The sequence below is a fragment of the Marmota flaviventris genome, chromosome 16 (assembly GCF_047511675.1).
Source record: "Marmota flaviventris isolate mMarFla1 chromosome 16, mMarFla1.hap1, whole genome shotgun sequence".
Classification (NCBI taxonomy): domain Eukaryota; kingdom Metazoa; phylum Chordata; class Mammalia; order Rodentia; family Sciuridae; genus Marmota; species Marmota flaviventris.
Genome location: NC_092513.1, coordinates 75,151,686 through 75,170,708, shown reverse-complemented (window position 1 = coordinate 75,170,708; position 19,023 = coordinate 75,151,686). Strand labels below are relative to the sequence as shown.

The window sequence follows — 19,023 nt, the reverse complement described above, 5'->3', positions numbered from 1 at the left end:
TGACAATAGTGTATCCATTGTTCATCACAACACAAATCAGAATTTCCTAGGTGTCCTTCATCAAATGACTGGACAAAGAAAATGTGGTACAAATATATAATGGGATTTTCTATTCAACCAAAAAAAGAGAAAAAATCCTGTCATTTACAACAATGCGGATTAACCTAGAGAACATCACATTAAGTGAAATAAGCCAGACTCAAAGACAAGTATCGAATGTTTTCTGTGATTTGTGGAAGCTACAGGGGAAAAAAAGACATCATCATGAAAGCAGAAGGTAAACTATTAGGGTAGAGGAAAAGGATCAGAGGGAGGGAGGACCCGAGGGTAAAGGGAGTTAGTGAGGAGTAAAACTCTTCATACATTATGTTACATGCATGTACAAACATGCCACCATGAAACCCACTGTTCTGTACTACCATGGACCAGTAAGACACTTAAAAAAAAAAAAAAAAAAAGACACTAACAATTAGGAAGTAAGTTGTAACAGCGTGTGCAATCAGGTTAGCTACTAAAAAGTAAAAACACTGTAATTAAACTTCCTCCAGCGGAAGACCATAACTCTGCTGATGGATGGTGCACACCTGTAATCCCGGAACAGCTCAGGAGGCTGAGGTAGAAGAAGCGCCAGTTCAAAGCCAGCCTCAGCAATTTATTTAGCAAGACCCTAAGCAACCTAGTAACCATCCTACCTTAAAGGGGGAGGGGGGAGCTGGGGATGTAGCTCTGTGGGAAAGTACCTTTGGGTTCAATTCCTGGGAAAAAAAAAAAAAAAAAGCCTATAACTTTCCTTCAATGTAAGGGCCACATTGCCACATTTAAGAAACTACCCACAAGATTGAGAGGTAAGCACAAACCTCATCATTAAAGCCTCAAGTTCACAAGAAAGGGATGGGGAACCACTATCTAGCTACAGTGTAATGACACTGTTGGATAAAAACTACCAGAGGCCATTGTTTTTGAGTAGGCTTCTGCCTCTAGGCCACAACAGACCAGCATAAAATGGAGCCATTCATATTAAGGTTAACCAAACTGAAACTAAGTTATTATCTGACTTTCATAGAAATCGCCTGAGCTAAATTTCCCAAACCAGCTAGTTTTAAACCCAATGACAATTAATTTCCCTCTGCTTTAAACCTGACAAAAACGTAACCTGAAGAAACCTAGTGGTAACCCATCAGTTATTTCTCTGTTGTTTTCTCCCTGTACTGGCCTTATAAGGAAAGTAACTTTGCCGCAACCAGACCAATCCACTCTCCCTTCTTTCTACTTTGGGCAGCCCTAGTCTGCCTATAAACCCAGTGCAGTGTGGCTGTAGTCCCAGTATCACTATGAGTTCAAGACCAGCCAGGGCCACATAGTGAGAAACAGACCCAGGAAAATAAAACCAGCTTCTTCTGCTCATTTTATTGGAAAACATTCTCTTCTACAGAATGAACTGTTGCCAGATTCTAGAATCACAAAGCCAATTAAGATCTTTAAACTATCGTAAATTAGTTCTTCGATAATAACTATGACCCCAATTTCACCATGGCTATTCCAGGGAACATCCGTTTACTGAATTTCATGGGTATTCACAGATGTCCCACTGGGAACAAAGGGTTCTGGGCCTACTATGGAAAACACTATGGCAGTATTTGAGAGCCTCCAGTATGGTAAAATGAATTGTGATGCTCAAGAGAAAAGTATAGACCAGTGTTTCTCAAACCAAACTGTTCAAGGAACCTTCTTTTTTCTATTGCACCTGGGAGAACTAGCTTCACAAAGAATGCCACCTTAAGCCGCAACGATTCCAAAATTATTATCAATAATATATTATACTGCTATTTTGTTCTGAATTGGCAATTAAGGTATATCCAAAAAAGGACAATCCAGCTTTCCCATTATCTGCACAACCAGAGATTCAAGGAATCTAACAGAAAATATCTGGGGAAAAAAACAGTGTCTGTACTAAACCTGTACATGCTTTCCCTTCTTGTCCTTATTGCCTAAATAAAACTATTTACATAGCATTTGCCCTGTATTAGTTTTTATAAGTAATCTAGAGGTTACTTAAAATATATGGAAAAATTGCAATGTGTGTAAACTATATGTAAATATTAGACTTATGTAAGAAAGTTAAGCATCAGATTTTGATATCTGAGGGAATCATTGAAAACAGGTTTTTTTTAATTAGCATAAGGAGATAAATTGAACGTATCCACTGACCCTTTTGCATGATCCATTTCAAAATCATTTTTAGTGGTAACTACCACTTAAAAGATTAAAACTAAATGTCACTTTCTCATAAGAAACTAAAACCCACTACCCACAATTTGGACATAAACATATTGTGCAATCTTAATATGTAATTATCAAATCTGATAATGAACGTTCTGCAAATTACTAGTTACAATTTTAAGTAAAGCTGAAGTGGGGGAGAAAAGCTGACACAAGCCTCCTCGTCTCACTTAACCTTTCCAAAATTTCACAACCTCTAAGGGTGTTCACGAGTGCACAAGATGTACAGGTATAAACCCCCAAGTTTAACAGTCACCGCCTAACAAAAGCTATGCTGAAAGCAATTACTGTACTCTCCATCAATCCTTTCAGACTGCATAGAGTTCCTTCCAGAAAATTCGAACATAACAAAGTTACTGAGGTTTTCGCATTTCGGTGTGGATCTCGTCGTAGCACCAGTCGCATTACGTAGTGGAATCCTGGAAGCCACTTAAACGTTACCTGGTTTGGCGTTTTCATGTACACGCTAAATAGCCAAACGAGCCCTTCTACCACGGGCAGAAACACTTCAACATGGATGGAACCCCCCCCAACCGGAACCCGATTCACAAATTATAAGAAGCAAATCAACAGAAAAACAATTGCGTAAACAAACTTCGAGATGCGCATGAAACGCCGCTGACCGAGGCCATTGCTCACAGGAACCCCCGATGCAGAGAACGCACCCTCCGCGCAGGAGGCGCCGCGGACCGCGACCCCGCGCTGCGCAGTCCCGGCCCCGCACAGCCATCCGGGCGCATTCCTGCGCGCACACCCAAGGTCACGCAGAATGGGGTACCGCGCCCCCCGCCGGCACGCACCGGGCGGGGGTGTCTCCGGAGCACGCCGCCCCCGGAAGGCGCCGCAGTGGCCCGCCGCGACCCCCGGCCTCGAGGGGCGGCCGGGGCGGGTCCGCGAGCCGGGAGCCCGCCGCCCTCGGGGGTCTCGCCACGCCCCTCCCCCAGCCAGCCGGGGTTATGCAACGCTCCCCCGCCCGCGCTGCCGCAGGCGGCCGCCCCCGCCCCCCGCCCAGCTCCGAACAAAGCGCGCGCGAAGGGGCCGGGGGCCGGGCCGGGCTGGGGGCAGCCGCCATGTTGGCGGGGGCGACAGGGACGGGTGGGGGCAATGAACAAAGGAGCGCGCGCCCGCCCCAGGCCCAGCCCGCCGCGCCCGGGCCCGCCGCGCCCGGCCAGCAGGGGGCGCTGAGGGGCACCGCCCGCGGACAATGCGCCCCGGGCCCGCGGGCCGCGCTCACCTGAGTCCCGGCCACTGCTGCGTCGGCTGCCCGCTCCCCTCACAGCCCACGCCTGTCCCGCACTCCTCACCTGCCGGCCGCCGAGGCCGCCCTCCGCAGGCCCCGCGGGTCCGCCGTGGCTTGCTCGCGCTCCCGCCGGCCCAGCCCGAGCCAGACGGCGCCTCCCCGCCCCCGCTCCTCGCCGCGGCCGCCGCCCGCCCCCCGGCCACCACGGCGCACGCGCACTGCGGCCGCCGAACTGCGACGGCCGCGCCGCCCCGGCGCCCGCGCCGTCGGCCGCACTACGCAGGCGCGGAGTGGGGCCGGGCCCGAGCGAGGGGCGGGGCCTAACGGAGCTCACCTGGAAGGTGGGGCGCCGGCTGGCCGACCAGGTGCGCGCGGGAATACGGAGGCGGTCAGAAAACAGACCCTTGGAGCCCGCGAGGGCGCGGCTTCTTCCGGAAAGCAGGCAGTGGGAGAAGCCTTCGTTTTCGCGCAGTGGGAGGGCTTTCAGTGACCGGCCCGCTTGGTCCTGGGACGTCAGCAGCCAGTCGTTCGGAGGCTTGCACGCAGCAAAGATGGATGCAGCTGGAAAGGGTCGCGTGTCGCGGCCGCGCGCCGTACAGGTGAGCGCTGAACAAAGCTGTGCACCGCAGCTCAGCTCCGACGTCTCGCTTCAGGGCCGAGGAATGCAAGGCCTTTAAAAGAAGGAACTGGCCTCCCGTGACTCCCCCGAAGACAGCCTTTCTCCACCACCGCACTGCGGAGAGGCCGTCCCGGCGGCGGAGCGACTCACCGCGCCGCCGCCGCCGCGCAGAAAGCCTGGCCCAGGGAACTCGGCTCAGCAGAATCCCCAGAGCCTTACCTACCGAGCCTGACCCCGGTTGGGTAGGGACGGAATGTGACTTCTACAAGGCCCGAAATGTCCCGTTTCTAGTCCCCATTCCAGAACTCACCCAACTGTCCTCGCAAGGTTAGGAACTGAAAATTCCCAAGATCGCACAGGAACCCATTTGACTTCAGTTTCAGTTAAGATGCCTTTTGAGCATTTTCTTAGTTGGATGCAGGAGGAAGGAGGGAGGAAGCATCAGAGGGTTTGTATTCTTGCAAAGCGGAATGCAGGACTTGGAGTCTGAATCCAGTCTGGCGTTCTTCTCCCTTCTTCCCTCCCCTAGCCTGGTGTCCAGAAGCCAGTGACCGACTTGGTTCCGACTTGGTTCCTCGAGTGCGACAACTCAGCCGCATCATAATAAACCGCCTCCCAAATTGTTGTCAGCTCAAATTACAGGACATGTTATTGGAAAGCACTTTGTACACTGTAAACTGCAGCACAATTGTCAGTTAGCAATGCTCTTTGGGATTTTGCTGGCACCTTTTTTTTTTTTTTTTTTTTCAAAAAAAGATTGATATGTGCCTTCTCAAATAAATTAAAGTGCTGGTCTCGGATGACATACTTGGCAGGTACACGATGCTCACAGGCCAACTGGAGGGCTTATTTCAATACAGAGATATAACCAGTTGGTGAGTATTGAGAAATGATTAGCTTTCCTTTGTGTATTTGATATTTCATAGCAGAGCATGACAGGAACCAAAAAGGATAGATGTTGTTGGCAAAACCCCTGGGTTTTCCACTACAGTACATCGACATTTGGAGCTGGATGATTCCTTTTTGAGGATTGTCCTATGCATTGTAGGACATTTGGCAGCATTCTTGGTCTCTCTTCACTAGATGCAAATAGCAGATGCTTCCCCATCCCTAACAAAACTATCTCCAGATTCAAATGTATTGCCCAATTTTCTTTCCTCACTCCCAAACACTGCTTTAACTTTTGTCTGTTGTGACGGTAACATTGGGAGCCTTCAAGATTGCATAGGCCAGAGACATCAGAAAGGGCCACACTCCAGAGCTCTGAATGTCCCTATTGGGTTGTTTTGTTTTTCTCCATACTGGGAAATGAACCCAAGGGTACTTTACAGCTGGGCTACTTCCCCACCTTTCTTTTCTTTTTCTTTTTTTTTTTTTTTTAATGAATGGAACGCTTGACCACTAAGCTAAATTCCCAACCCTATTTTCTTACTTTCACATACCGTCTCGCTAATTTGGCCTCCAATTTCCTATCCTGCTTCTGCTTCAGCCTTCTAAGTCCCTAGGATTACAGACATGGGTCATAATCTCCAGCTTCACACTGGGTTTTGATATCACATATATACCTGCCAAAAGGTGTTTTAAATAAATCTAATCAAAATGGGTGGTAAACAGACAAATCCAAACTGAGGAACACTAAAACAATTACAATGAGCTTCTCAAAAAATCTTGTACAATGAGTAAAATAACCAGGCAGTCAGGATAATGAATGGGCCCCATTCAAACACACCTGGAGGCTAGACATATTCATGAGCACCATCAAGGCCTATTTCAAATGTAAAGGACCTTGAGACTCACCAGTGGGAACACCTTCAGCCAATTCCTTTGCCCTGGAGTCGGAAAACAGAAGGTGAGTGTGAACCCAGAGGGAAGAAAGAGGTTGGAAGTGAAAGTGAAAGATAGCCTGGATGCCTTTCTCAATACCTATTTTACATTGCTTTTGCTCCATGCTCAGCCCAGAACCACGTATAAACTCCTAAACACACCAAAATGGTTTTTCTGCTATCAGGCCCCCTCCCACATGGCGGGAGTTCTATATCTTCTTGCTTAAATAAATCCTGTACCATTTACTCTTCCCTTCTGATTGTCCATGGATTTTAGTCTTCAACCCAGAGGAAAGCGGGGAATCAAATCATCTCAAAATTCCAGTTTCATTACCAGAAAAAAAATACAAAAAGCTAGGGAATTAATCCAGATAAAGGAGACCACAACTAGTTGACCTTTGATCTAGCTCTGGGTTGGGGGAGGGGGTGCTAAGAGATTTGGAAGATAATATACTGGAGAATACTACCAAATCATTCAGTTTTGCTATGACTTTTAAAAATATCGGTACTTTTAAGAGGTGCTTCTAAATCAGAATCCTGATGACTACAATTTGCTTTCAAATGTCTCAGAAATATTGTATTTCATATGGAAAAAAAAGCAAATGTAGCAAAATATTAACAATTGATGAATCTAGGTAATGGATATGTGAATGTTCATTGTGTAATCTTCAGTTTTTCTAGAGAACTGAAACTTTTTAAAATAAAAAGTTGGATAAACAGAATCGAGTGTTTTTTGAATGTCTACAATACTAATCCACATTGATTCAACTCCCCAGGCAGCCCCTGCTCTCCTCCAACTTGCTAATCAAGTACTTCCAGAAACTCAAATGTATAGATCATTTCTTTACAGATAACCACACTCCACTTTGGAGATTGAGTCAGAGGGACTACATATATTTTTTTTTCTTCCCAAAGTAAAATGATTAAATACAAATTAACTGACAGTCTTGGCCTTTATATTTTAACTTGGGGTTCTTGGAGTCCTCTCTAGTGGCACCCCACCTCCACCAAGGAGTCTTAATTAAGCTTCTCCAGAGACCCTCACCATAATTGTTCTTATTAACAGAATATCAGCAAAAATTTCTGCAAAATAAAACTCAGTGTGGTTAGGACTTACTATTTTTTGTGAGGACTAATTTGCTCTGTCTTGTAGTCTGGCCACAGATGTGATTTTTTTTCTCTACTTTTGTGGTAAAACTTGTAAAACCTCTGACTAATCTGAAAAATGGGATTAAAAGCACTTTTTGTGAAATATATATATATATTATACATACATATACACTTTTATGTAGACTCTTGCAAAAATGTAAACCTCAAGTCATGTATACCCGCCCCCCATGACTGGGTATAAAGTTCCAAGAATTTCCAGACTTGCGGTCCATAGAAATCTTTAGGTGCAAACCTCACTCTGGATGGCAGCATCCAATAAACCTGCTTCCTGCTAATTCCTCAGGTGTCCAGGCTCATGTGTCCTACATCACTACTAGCAGGGAAGGATCCCCTTCCCTCAAGAAATCCTTGTAATGTGGGGAGGGGAAGGAGGAAGAGTCATCAAAGGGTGGCAGGGTGGAGGGGTGATAGACCTAAAGTGGACCATAGTATATTGTTAACCAAGTATTTCCAAGTAACATTTTCACCCCACTGGCATTGACATAATTGGAAACCTACCCTCAAGGTCCTTATCAATTATTTTTTATAGAACACTTCAACACAATAGAAAGTATTCAGTATGGGTCTAGTGTATACCAAAGCACTTGATTCATTTTTTGCACTGGCTTAACCTATGGGTGGGTACTATGGTGTGTCCTATGAAGATTTATGTGTTAGAAGCTTGGTCCTCAGTATGTGATATGAGTACCAGAAATATAGGATTTTTGACTGTTGATAGTGTGTGTTGGATAAAAGGCTATAAGCAACATATATGCCTATGATGTAATGTTAACTGCAAAACTTAGATAAACTGCAGAACTTAGATAGACTTAAGTTAGTGATATAAGAGTCTACACCCCAGCATACACCCCAGGCCTCACCCAGTTAAATGCGATGAGCATTAATAAAATAGATTTGATTGAATCTACCTGCATCTCAGACCAAGTCAATAACTAACCACTCCTGATAGTATGGTGATGGTAAGAAACGGGAAGGAGCTTTAAGAGGTTAGGCCTAGACTGAAGTCATTAGGTCATTAGAAGCACTACCTGGAAGGGATTTAGAGGGGAAGGGTTCTCATAGGACCCTGGTGAGTTCTCAAGAGATGTGGTTATAAAAGGGGAAAAAAAGCCAGACTGCTGGGAGCGGTGGTGCACACCTATAATCCCAGAGCCTTGGGAGGCTGAGGCCGGAGGATTGAGAGTTCAAAGCCAGCCTTAACAACTTGGCAAAGCCCTAAGCAACTCAGGGAGACCCTGTCTCTAAAGAAAATATGAAAAGGGGTTGTGCTTCAGTGGTTAAGCGCCCCTGGGTCCAATCCCTGGTACCAAAAAATTTTAAAAAATTAAAAAAAAAAAAAAGCAAAAAGCAAGACTGGCCTCTGTCTCCCTGTGTGATTTCTCCCTCTCTCATGTGCACAGACTATGATGCCATCTGCCATGATGTGGCTCAGTTGGGGATTTGCACTAACCCATTTGGACTGTCAACCTCTAAAACTGAGCTAAGTAAGCTTTTCTTTCCTTTTTTTTTTAATAGCAACAGAAAAAAAAAAAAAAGATTAAACCATGGGTGAGTTTGATGGTCCACCCTGTAAGTAAGGATCTTCTCTTATAGCTGCATAGGTCATCCGTGAACTCATCAGGCCATCTGCTCCCATGCAGTGGTGCAAGGGTCATTGAACTGGGACCACTCAACGTGACTGAGGTACATGCTGACTCTCACACTCCCACCCACAGCTACAGATTTATAGATAGGCGGATCAGACAGTCCTAACCTGTGAATCCTGGCAAGATTTGGCTAGACTGGTTCAGAAGCAGCTCTTCTCTGCTGGTGCTGAAGAGGTGCTGGGGCTAGAATTCGCAGAGCCAAATTCATACTTTTTAATACTAAGTTGCATGGCCTAAATCTATCTCTGCACTTAGGTTATAAAGTGTTGCCCAAAGCAGTCTCCATACATAATAACATATAAGCAAATGGAAATCTAACCTGAGAGTATACTCAAGTAACCAAGCAACTGAGTCTTGGCCAATCATGGCGGTTAATCTTCAGCCAAGCACAGACTACCGACTACTTACACCATGCCCATAGAAGGCAAATGCTCACTCCAGCTAATCAGGTTGCTTGTGTATGTCACTTACTTTTTCTCTGGCTATAAATATAACTTGCACATTTAGTAGGGTGGGGGAGTACCCCTGAGTTCAATCCCTATACCAAATAATAAATAGATAGGGCTGGGGACATAGCTGGGTGGCAACATGCCCTTGGGTTCAAGTGCCCTTGGGTTCAATTGCCCTTGGGTTCAAGTGCCCTTGGGTTCAATTTCCACTACCAGAGAGAGAGACACACACATCTATAAAGAAAATGTGGATTCCTAAGGGTGTCTCCCTCTGTACTAGGAAGAAAAGAATGAGTGTAATTTACTTAAAAATTATCAGTGAAGAAGGTAGTCCCTTTAATCTGCATAATACACCTGGCTTTTGTTTATCAGGCTTTTTGGGACATTGAGTGATAATAGAGGGTGAACAGTCTCCCTCACACCCTTCATTCTTTGGGAATAATAGAATTAAAGTCTGAAATTAAAAACCAACTCTGAGAGGGGCTCTTGAGGTCCACTCATTTCTCTGGTTTATCTGCTAGGTATTCATGAGGTACACATCTTAAGTTATGTTTGTTTTTCTTTCATTAACCTACCTTTTGTTAAAAGAGATGCAACCCAACTGAAAAACTCAAAAGGGTGGAGAGAAAATTATTTCTTCTTCCCCTGCTCCAGCCTGTCATTTTTCTCTCGGAAGTCCAGCAGCAGCAGAAATACAAGGGGCAGACAGGACTCCTCTCCTCCCAGGATCCCCGTTTCTTCAAGAGGACCCCTCTTGGGGCTGGAGGTGTAGCTCAGTGGTAGAACACTTGCCTTTCTAACAGGCTCTGGGTTCAATCCCCAGCACCACAAAATAAAATAAAAAGAAGCACCCTCTCTCCACAGTCATTTTGTTAATGAAAGCTCTGTCCTTGTCCCTGATGCCAAGCTAATGACAAGGACGCAGTTTTGAGAAAACTGAAAAAATAAACCTTTGTTTATTGCTTTGCTAGCAAAGGAGGAGACACAGGGGATTATTGTCCCAGAGGCTGCAGTTCTCCCCATCAGCAGGAACAGGGGGCTTTTAAAGAGGTGACTCAAAGGCTACATTCCACGTGTTCCCTGTTGCAGTCGTCATTCACTTGTTAATTTGGGAGATAGTCATTTCTGAGATCTTCAGATGCCATCCCCAAAGTCTGGATGACTTCCGTTCCTATGGTGGGTGTCTACTGGGGACAGATAACTCTGCCCTGGATGGAGAATAAAGGTAATCCTGTTTCCCCTGAGATTAGAGAGAGAGGGAGAGACATACCTGTTTTTAAAATAAGTGACAGTGGCAGAGCAGCAAGGGCTACACTCAATGAAATCGTGGTGGGAAACAGCAAGCAGCACTCTAGAGGAGGAAGAGTCCAGATTTTGTCTTACGCTGCCGGGCCCAGAGAAAAACAAAAACTCCATATTCTGAGCCCTGGTCCACTGTTTCTCACAATATTTATAATTACTTGACATCATCTCAGACCCATCCTATCACTGGGAATTTTCTTTTTAAAAACAAAATTCCTAATCTATGTGGCTGAAGGCCTTGTGCAGGATCTCTAACAGAAAGCAAGTTCACAGAAACAGATAAGAAACTGCTCTTTTCAAGGGCATCACAAAATAGACCACTGCTGTGTGTGTGTGTGTGTGTGTGTGTGTGTGTGTGTGTGTTGCACAGGGATTGAACCCAGGGCCTCATGCATGCGAGGCAAGCACTCTACCAACTGAGCTATATCCTTGGCCCTAGACCACTGTTTTTTAGACCACAGCTGAATGCGTTGATCCTGGAGCATCAGCACATTCCCAAGTCACTGTGCCATGCACCTCCAGACTTCTCTCAGTTACTTGAAACCATCCGTGTGGCAGCACTGCTGAATAGCCCTCCCATTCCCTGTCTGAACAGATATCAAATGAACTCCCAGCAAGCATAAGGCACCTAGTGTGGACAGACAGTCTACATATACAAGAATGGGTAGTGGTGGTGGTGGTGTGTGTACTAAGGATTGAACCCAGAGGCACTGAACTAGATATCCCCAGCCCTTTTTATTTTTTGAGTCAGGGTCTCACCAATTTGCTTAGGGTCTTGCTAAACTTGGCCTCTGTTAGGGAGAACTTGACTTAGGCAATGCCATTTTGAAATATATCCTCCACCTTAGAACAAATGTTGCCCCTGGTCACTCCGACCTAGAACAATGGTCAACTTGACCTAAACACCAGACAATACCCTGTAACAAGAATTGTTGTCTGGGACTGAAATCTTGAGAAACGCCTCATTGGACAGGGAACAGTGACAACCACAGAGAATGATAATGAGGACCATAAGGACCCTTCCCTGACAACCCCCTAACCCTTTCACTTTCCTATAAGGTCCTTATGCTGTCAGCAGAGAATGCGCTCCAAGCTGCACCAGGATTTCCCCTTTGCAGATTTGTTTCAAATAAAACCATTCCTGTTTAGCTGCCTTGCCTGTCTTCCTCTTGATTTCCTTACAGCGTTGGACCTGTGATCCTCCTGCCTCAGCCTCCTGAGTCACTGAGATTACAGGCATGCACCACCCTTTCCAGCACTTACACACACAAGAAGAATGTTTATGCTTCACAGAGGGCCTAGCACATAGTGCTCAAGAAATGTATACCAAGTGAAGGACTCCAAGAGACCTACAGGGGCAGGGACAGCCATCTGGTCACCCACCACCCTACTTTTCTGCCCTTGGGCTCACTTCCACCTCTGAACCATGCAGGTAGTTTTCTGCAACATAGGCAAATAAATGCTTTTAAATGTCACCTCCTCAAAGAATCTTCCCCTGACCACACATGTGACTAGACTGTTGATGTATTAACTATATTCTGTTACTTACATCCATCCATAAAACTGATCACTTTTGTAATTATATTAGTATCAGTTTGTTTTCTTGTGTATCTTGGTGCCCCCACTTCATTATAAAGGCCAGAGGGTAGCAACAAGATCTATTATTATTGTCAAAATGCTCCCTACATGACAGTGACGATTCAAAGACTATTTACCATAAGTGAATGCAGGACTTATTCTGGAAATACTGGGTCATGTGGGTTTAGTAAAATATAGGGCCTATGAAGGTCCTTGAATATCAGAACATTGGAGATTTTAAATACTCTTTACCCACTGTTAGGGAGTTCTGTCAAGGATCAAAATAAGTTCTAGCCAGGTACTATGGTTCATGCCTACAATCCCAGCTACTTGGGAGGTTGAGGAAGGATACCAGATTCTCAGCGACTTTATAAAACCCTGTTTCAAAATAAAAAATAAAAGTATGGTGATGTACCTCAGTGGTAAATCACCCCTGGATTCAATTGAAAAGGTTCAATTGAATTAATCTGGTGCTATCTAGAGAAGAATTTAGAGAGTTAATTTTGAAATATGGGAACCACATAAAGGCCTGTTGTAGTAGTAGACATTTGAGGACAGAATTGGGACCGATGGAGTGCTCAGGAAAAGAAGAAAGCCACACTCAATGGCACACGTCTGTCATCCCAGCTACTGGGGAGGCTGAGGCATGAGGATTGCAAGTTTGAGCACTGCATTGTCAATACAGCAAGACCCTCTGCAACACCCTCAACTTAGATCCTGTCTCATAAAGGACAGGAGCGACTGGGAGGCTGAGACAGGAGGACCGCAAGTTCAAAGCCAGCCTCAGCAAAAGTGAGGTGCTAAGCAACTCAGTGAGACCCTGTCTCTAAATTAAATACAAACTAGGGCAGAGGATGTGACTCAATGGTAGAGCACCTCTGGGTTCTATCCCCAGTACTGGGGAAGTGGGGAGTAGGTCATTTGATCCTAAAGAAGCCACTAGAAAACTATTAGAACTTAAAAAAAAAAAAAGCTACTAGAACTAATAAATGAGTTCAGCACTGTTGTAGGATATAAGATCTATATACAAAAATCAATTGCATTTCTGGGCTGGGGATGTGGCTCGGTTGTAGAGCATTTGCTTGGCATGTGTGAGGCCTTGGGTTCAATCACTGCTACCATAACAAAAAATGTAAAATAAAAATCAATTGCATTTCTAAGTAAGTTAAAAAGCATCCCAGGAGCTGGGGATATACATAAGTGTTAGAGCACATGCTAGTGTATGCAAGGCCTTGGTTTTGATCCCTAGCTCCAAAGAAAAACTTAAGAAGCATCCAATGTTCGTAGATTAGAAGACACATTTATAGAGACAAAGTAGATTAGTTGTTCCAGGCATGGTGGTATAAACCTGTAATCCCAGCAGCTCAGAAGGCTGAGACAGGAGGATTGTGAATTCAAAGCCAGCCTCAGCAACTTAACAAGGTCCTAAGCAACTCAGCAAGACTCTGTCTCTAAATAAAATACAGAAAAGGGCTGGGGATGTGAATCAGTGGTAAGTGCCCCTGGGTTCAATCCCTAGTACCAAAAACAAGTAGATTAGTCGAAGGACTGAAGGATTGGGAGATGGTGAGGTGATGGCTAAAGGGTACAGGGTTTCTTTGGGAGATAATAAAGATTGTTCTATAATTGTGACTATGGATACATGTTCAGGCAAATATACTGAACATTGAATTGTATTGTTTAAATAGCCAAATTGTACAGTACATGAATTTTATTTCCAAAAAAGCTATTAAGAAAGAACAGAACAAGCCAGGAATGGTAGCTCATGCCTGTAATCCCAGCAGTTTAGGAGGCTGAAGCAGGAGGCTCGCAAGTTCAAAGCCAGCCCCAGCAACGGTGGGGCCTTAAGCAACTCAATGAGACCCTGTCTTTAAATAAAATATAAAATAGGCTGGGGATGTGGCTCAGCAGTTCAGTGCCTGTGGGTTCAGTTCCTAGTACCAAAAAAAAAAAAAAAAAAGACTGGGTCATCTGCTGGCTTTAAGTCAGAGTGTGTGTGATAAGCGCTCAGCCTCAGGAGGGTGCTGAGTCTGACCACAGCTCCTCTGGGTACAAAGATGAATTGCAAATGTGCAAAACCTGCCACCAGGCAATGGAGACTCAGCATCCCAGCAGGTAATACACATCCTAGATAATACTCAGGGGACATATCTGTTTGGCCAGGACAACACTCTTGCCACCTAAGACAGCCAAGAAACGAGCCACCAGGCAATGCCAGCAAAGGACCAGAGAGGCCTCCCACCAGAATGCTCAGCCCGAGTCCTGACCCAGGGCCCTCTCTCTCTCCCAGCATGGCCAGTCTTCTGCCTGGGAGAAGGAAGGTGTGGTTATCACACAGGACAGAGCAGTGTTGGTACCAACTATTCTTCCCATATCCCAGAGTAAGATCTTCTTAGGGACTTGGCATTTAGGTCTCCAACTCTGCTTGTAAACTTCAAAACTTTGTAACTCTGCTTGTAAACTTCAAAACTTTGTATCTCCAACTCAAATCTCTGCCTTGAGATCTGAGTTTACTTTGTAAGCCAAAAGCCAAGAATGTTATCTTCAATCTTCTAATCAACTCTCCTTTGAGGCAGAAGGGTTGAAACATTCCACATAGATGAATTCCACTGTGTTTAATCAGTTAAAAACCTGTACTTTTAATGCGTGTATATACATATTGATATTATATTAATGTGTCAGGCTGGGGATGTAGCACAGTGGTAGAGTATGTGCTTAGCATACACGAGAACCTGGATTTGATCCTTAACACCGCAAAAAGAGACCAGACACCATGCCACAGGCCTGTAACCCAACAACTTGGAGGCTAAGGCAGGAGGACTGCCAAGTTCAAAGCCACCCTGAGCAACTTACCAAGCCCCTGTGTGAAAATAAAAAATAAAAGTGGCTGGGGATATAGCTTAGTGGTAGAGTGTCCCTGGGTTTAATCCCTAGTAGAAAAAAAAAAAGGAGAAAGAAACAGCATACATTAACATGTTGTATTAAAATACACATTTCTGTTCATTTGTATGTAAAACTTTGGCAAAATTTAGCTGCTTTTCTCTACCTTCAATTTTATTTTATTTTATTTATTTATTTATTTATTTATTTATTTATTTATTTTGGTACCAGGGATTAAACCCAGGGGTATTTAACCAATGAGCCACATCCCAATCCCTTTTTTACATTTTATTTAGAGACAGAATCTTGCTGAGTTGCTTAGGCCCTCACTAAATTGCTGAGGCTGGCTTTGAGCATGCGATCCTCCTGCCTCAGCCTCCTAAACTGATGGGATTACAGGTGTGCACCACTGCACCGGCTGCCCTGTCTTCAATATTAATTAAGCTAAATATGTCAACCCTCTCATTCCCACTTCCCCCCAACTCATGCAATTTAGAAATCATTGCTCTTGATCCACGGGGTTGGGTGTGGACAGCTTCAGAAACCAGGAAGTGGCGAGGATTCAGGGTAGAAATACATGAGTAAATACTCTGTAGTGCGGTCTACACATGGGGAACCAGGTCTAGCTAGAGTAGTTTGTGCTAACGTTGTGCTAATGATGATAGAATAGGGAGTTAGAGGCTTAGAAGAAGAATCTGTCATTATGTCCTGGACAGATGGATTCTGGTCTGGAGGACAAATGTCAACTGGCCCCTGGAAGCTTGTCTTCGAGCAGTAAAGGGTGAATCATTGGGGACCAGGGTTGCAGCTCAGCGGAAGAGTGCTCGCCTAGCATGTGTGAGGCACTGGGTTCGATCCCTGGCACTACATAAAATAAGCAAATAAAATAAAGGTATTGTGTCCATCTACAACTAAAAAAAGTGTGTGGGGGCGGGGGGGGGGGGGGGGGGAGATCATTGCCCTTGTCAGCCAGTACTCAAGCCGTGAGCCAACTTCCTGTGGGAGGAAGTTACTTCAGATCCTTTCCCTCGGGACTGCAAATGAAGTCTGCCGTTCTGGGTTAGAAGCATACCTTTGAGTATGTTTGTTTTTGCAGTACTGGGGATTGAACCCAGAGTCACTCTACCATTGAACTACATTCCCCTGCCTCATCTATCTATCTGTCGGTCTAGCTAGCTAGCTTTCTATCCATCCATCCATCCATCCATCAAGACATGGCTTGACTTGAACTTGCGGTCCTCATAAAATTAATCATCACAGCACATTTTTATGTGCTTTTGCCATCTACATAACTCTTGATGATTTTTACTCATTTTCTAATTAAATTTTTCAGGATTTTGATTGTTGATTTGGGAGAGTTCTTTATTTTAGGTACTAGTCTTTTTTTTTTTTTTTTTTTTTTGGTACTGAGGATTGAACTCAGAGTTGCTCAACCACTGAGCAGCATCTCCAGCCACATCTTTTTTTTATACTTTGTTTAGAGACAGGGTCTCACTGAGTTGCTAAGTGCCTTGCTAAGATGCTGAGGCTGGCTTTCAAACTCAAGATCCTCCTGCCTCGGGGCTGGGGATGTGGCTCAAGGGGTAGTGCGCTCGCCTGGCATGCGTGCGGCCCGGGTTCGATCCTCAGCACCACATACAAACAAGGATGTTGTGTCTGCCAAAAACTGAAAAATAAATATTAAAAAATTCTCTCTCCCTCTCAAAAAAAATTTAAAAAAAAAAAAAGATCCTCCTGCCTCAGCCTCCCGAGCCCCTAGGATTTTAGGGGCTCAGCTAGGTACTAGTCTTTTGTTGACTATGTGGATTGCAAAGATTTTCTCCCACTCTATAGCTTATCTTTTATCTTCTTAATAGGGTATTTCATAGATCAAAAGTTTGGATTGAATTGTGCCTCCCCACCAAGAAGATATGTTGAAGTCTTAACCCCTAGTACCTATGAATATGACCTTATTTGGAAGTAGGGTCTTTATCAACATGATTCAAGTTAAGAGAAAGTCAGAGGATTATGATGGGGCCCCTAACCCTTGGATGTTGTCTTTTTATGAAGACAGAGATTCAAGAGACAAAAAGACGCAGAGACAAAGGCAGAGATTGGAGCTGTGTCTGCCAGCCTGGGGAAACCTAGAACTCTCAGCAACTGCTAGAAACTGCAAGAAGCAAAGGACTCTCCCTAGTCTCCAGAGGGAGTGTGGCCCTGCCGACACCTGATTTCAGCGAGAGAATAGATTTGTTTTTGAAGCCATCCAGATTGTGGTCATTTGTTATGAGAGCCCCAGGAAATGAACACACCGATTAATCAATTTTTCCTTTCACAAACTGGGCTTTCGGTTCCAAGTCTAGGAAAGCAATGCCTTGCTCTAGATCCTGAAGGTTTTTCCTCCTTAGATCTTCTCCTAAAAGTTTTATAGTTTATCTCTTTACATTTAATTTCATGATCCATTTGAGTGAATTTTTCCCTAAGCCATGAGTCTTAGGAGATATATATATATATATATACTGGCTAATGTTGTATAGCTTTTAGCATCCAAGTCCTGTACATGTTTTAGATTTGTACCTAAGGGTTTTTGTTTGTTTTAAAAGATGGTTGTTGCTATGTTGTGGAGGTTGGAGCACAGTGCCTATTCACAGATGCGACCCCACTACTAATGAGCACAGGGGGTTTGACTTCTTCCATTTCCAACTGAGCCAGTTCACCCTTCCTTAGGTTGCTTGCTGGTTCCTGCTTCCTGGGAGATCACAACATTGACGCTAAGCTTAGTGAAAATACCTGATAAATATAGAATACTACAGCCTTTGACTCCAATGCTCAAGTGATCTTCCTGCCTTGTCCTGGCCTCTCACTGAGACTGAGACTATAGGTGCATGCCACCATGCTCACCTGTACCTCAGCACTTTAAGAATGGCTTGAAGTGGTTTCTAAATTTTTCTAGAACCAACTTTCTTTCTGTTTTCGTCAGCTTTTTTGCTATTATGACTAAAGGATCTGACCAGAACAATTTTAAAGGAGGAAAAGTTTAGTTGAGGGCTTACGGTTTCAGAGGTCTGAGTCCATCGAAGGCCGGCTGCATTCCATGGGGCCCCAGGTGAGGCTGAATATCAGGGCGCAAGAGTGTGGCAGAGGGAAGCAGCTCACATCTTCAGGAGGCAGAGAGACTCCCCGGGCCAGCTTCAAATGTATACCCCAGAGCCACACCCCCATCCCCACCCCCTCCAGCCACACCCACCACTTCCGCTGCCACTCAGTTAATTCCTAGCAGGGGATTAATTCACTCATTGGGTTAGGACTACTCAACCGTTTCTCCTCTGAACCTTCTTGCATTGTCTCACACGTGAGCTTTGAGGGGACACCTCACTTCCAAACCATAACACTACCTTTTTTTCTTTGTGTGGTGATAGGAATTGAACCCAGGGATACTCTACCTCTGAGCCACAGCCCCAGTCCTTTCAATTTTTTGAGACAGGGTCCTGTTACTGAAAGCTAGGTCTTTGTCCTCTATGCCAATTCATGCCAGTGTAATAACGAGGATAAGGTTTTGAGAAAAAAGGAAAAAAGTTTTGTTGCTTTGCTGGCAAATGAGGAGCACAGGAAACTCCTGTCCCAGAGGCTGCGATTCTGCCTGTCCCAGGGGAGAACCGAGGTGTTTTCTTGTTGTTGTTGTTGTTTGTTTGTTTGTTTGTTTGTTTTTAAAGAAGATAGTCAAAGGCTACAGTCCAGGCATTCCCTATAGGGGGCTTGTGATTCACTTGTTAATTTGATTGATAGCTATCCCTTTCTTGTGGTGGGTGTGTGTTCAAGGACAGATAACTAGGCCTGAGATGGGAAAGAAAAGATAACCCTGTCTCCCTAATCCTTCTAGGGAGGAGGAGAGGAAGAAAGGAGAAAAAAAGTATATATATGTCTCTTTTAAAATAAGCCTCAGAGCAAAGTAGCAAGGGCTGTCTTCAAAAAGCATGAGGATGAACCACTCACCAAGTTGCTGAGTGAGGCTGACTTCAAACATGCCAGCCTTCTGCCTCAGCCTCCTGAGTCGCTG

The 19,023-nt window shown here is 44.7% G+C and overlaps 1 protein-coding gene across 5 annotated transcripts in view; it reads right to left on the bottom strand.

The window, feature by feature from the left end:
• Positions 1 to 18,127, bottom strand: part of Spin1 (spindlin 1) — an 81,924-nt gene extending 63,797 nt beyond the window's left edge. The window contains exons 1-2 of one of the 5 annotated variants that reach the window (XM_027955432.2): positions 18,020 to 18,127; positions 3,855 to 4,191 (exon numbers count right to left, since the gene is read on the bottom strand). The gene's annotated coding sequence lies outside the window, so the exon portion shown is untranslated. Of the gene's footprint in view, positions 1 to 3,584; positions 3,694 to 3,854; positions 4,192 to 18,019 lie in introns of those variants that run through there. The other 4 variants (XM_027955435.2, XM_071602559.1, XM_027955434.2 and 1 more) reach the window with 4 other exon arrangements.
• Between the last annotated feature and the right edge of the window lie 896 nt (positions 18,128 to 19,023).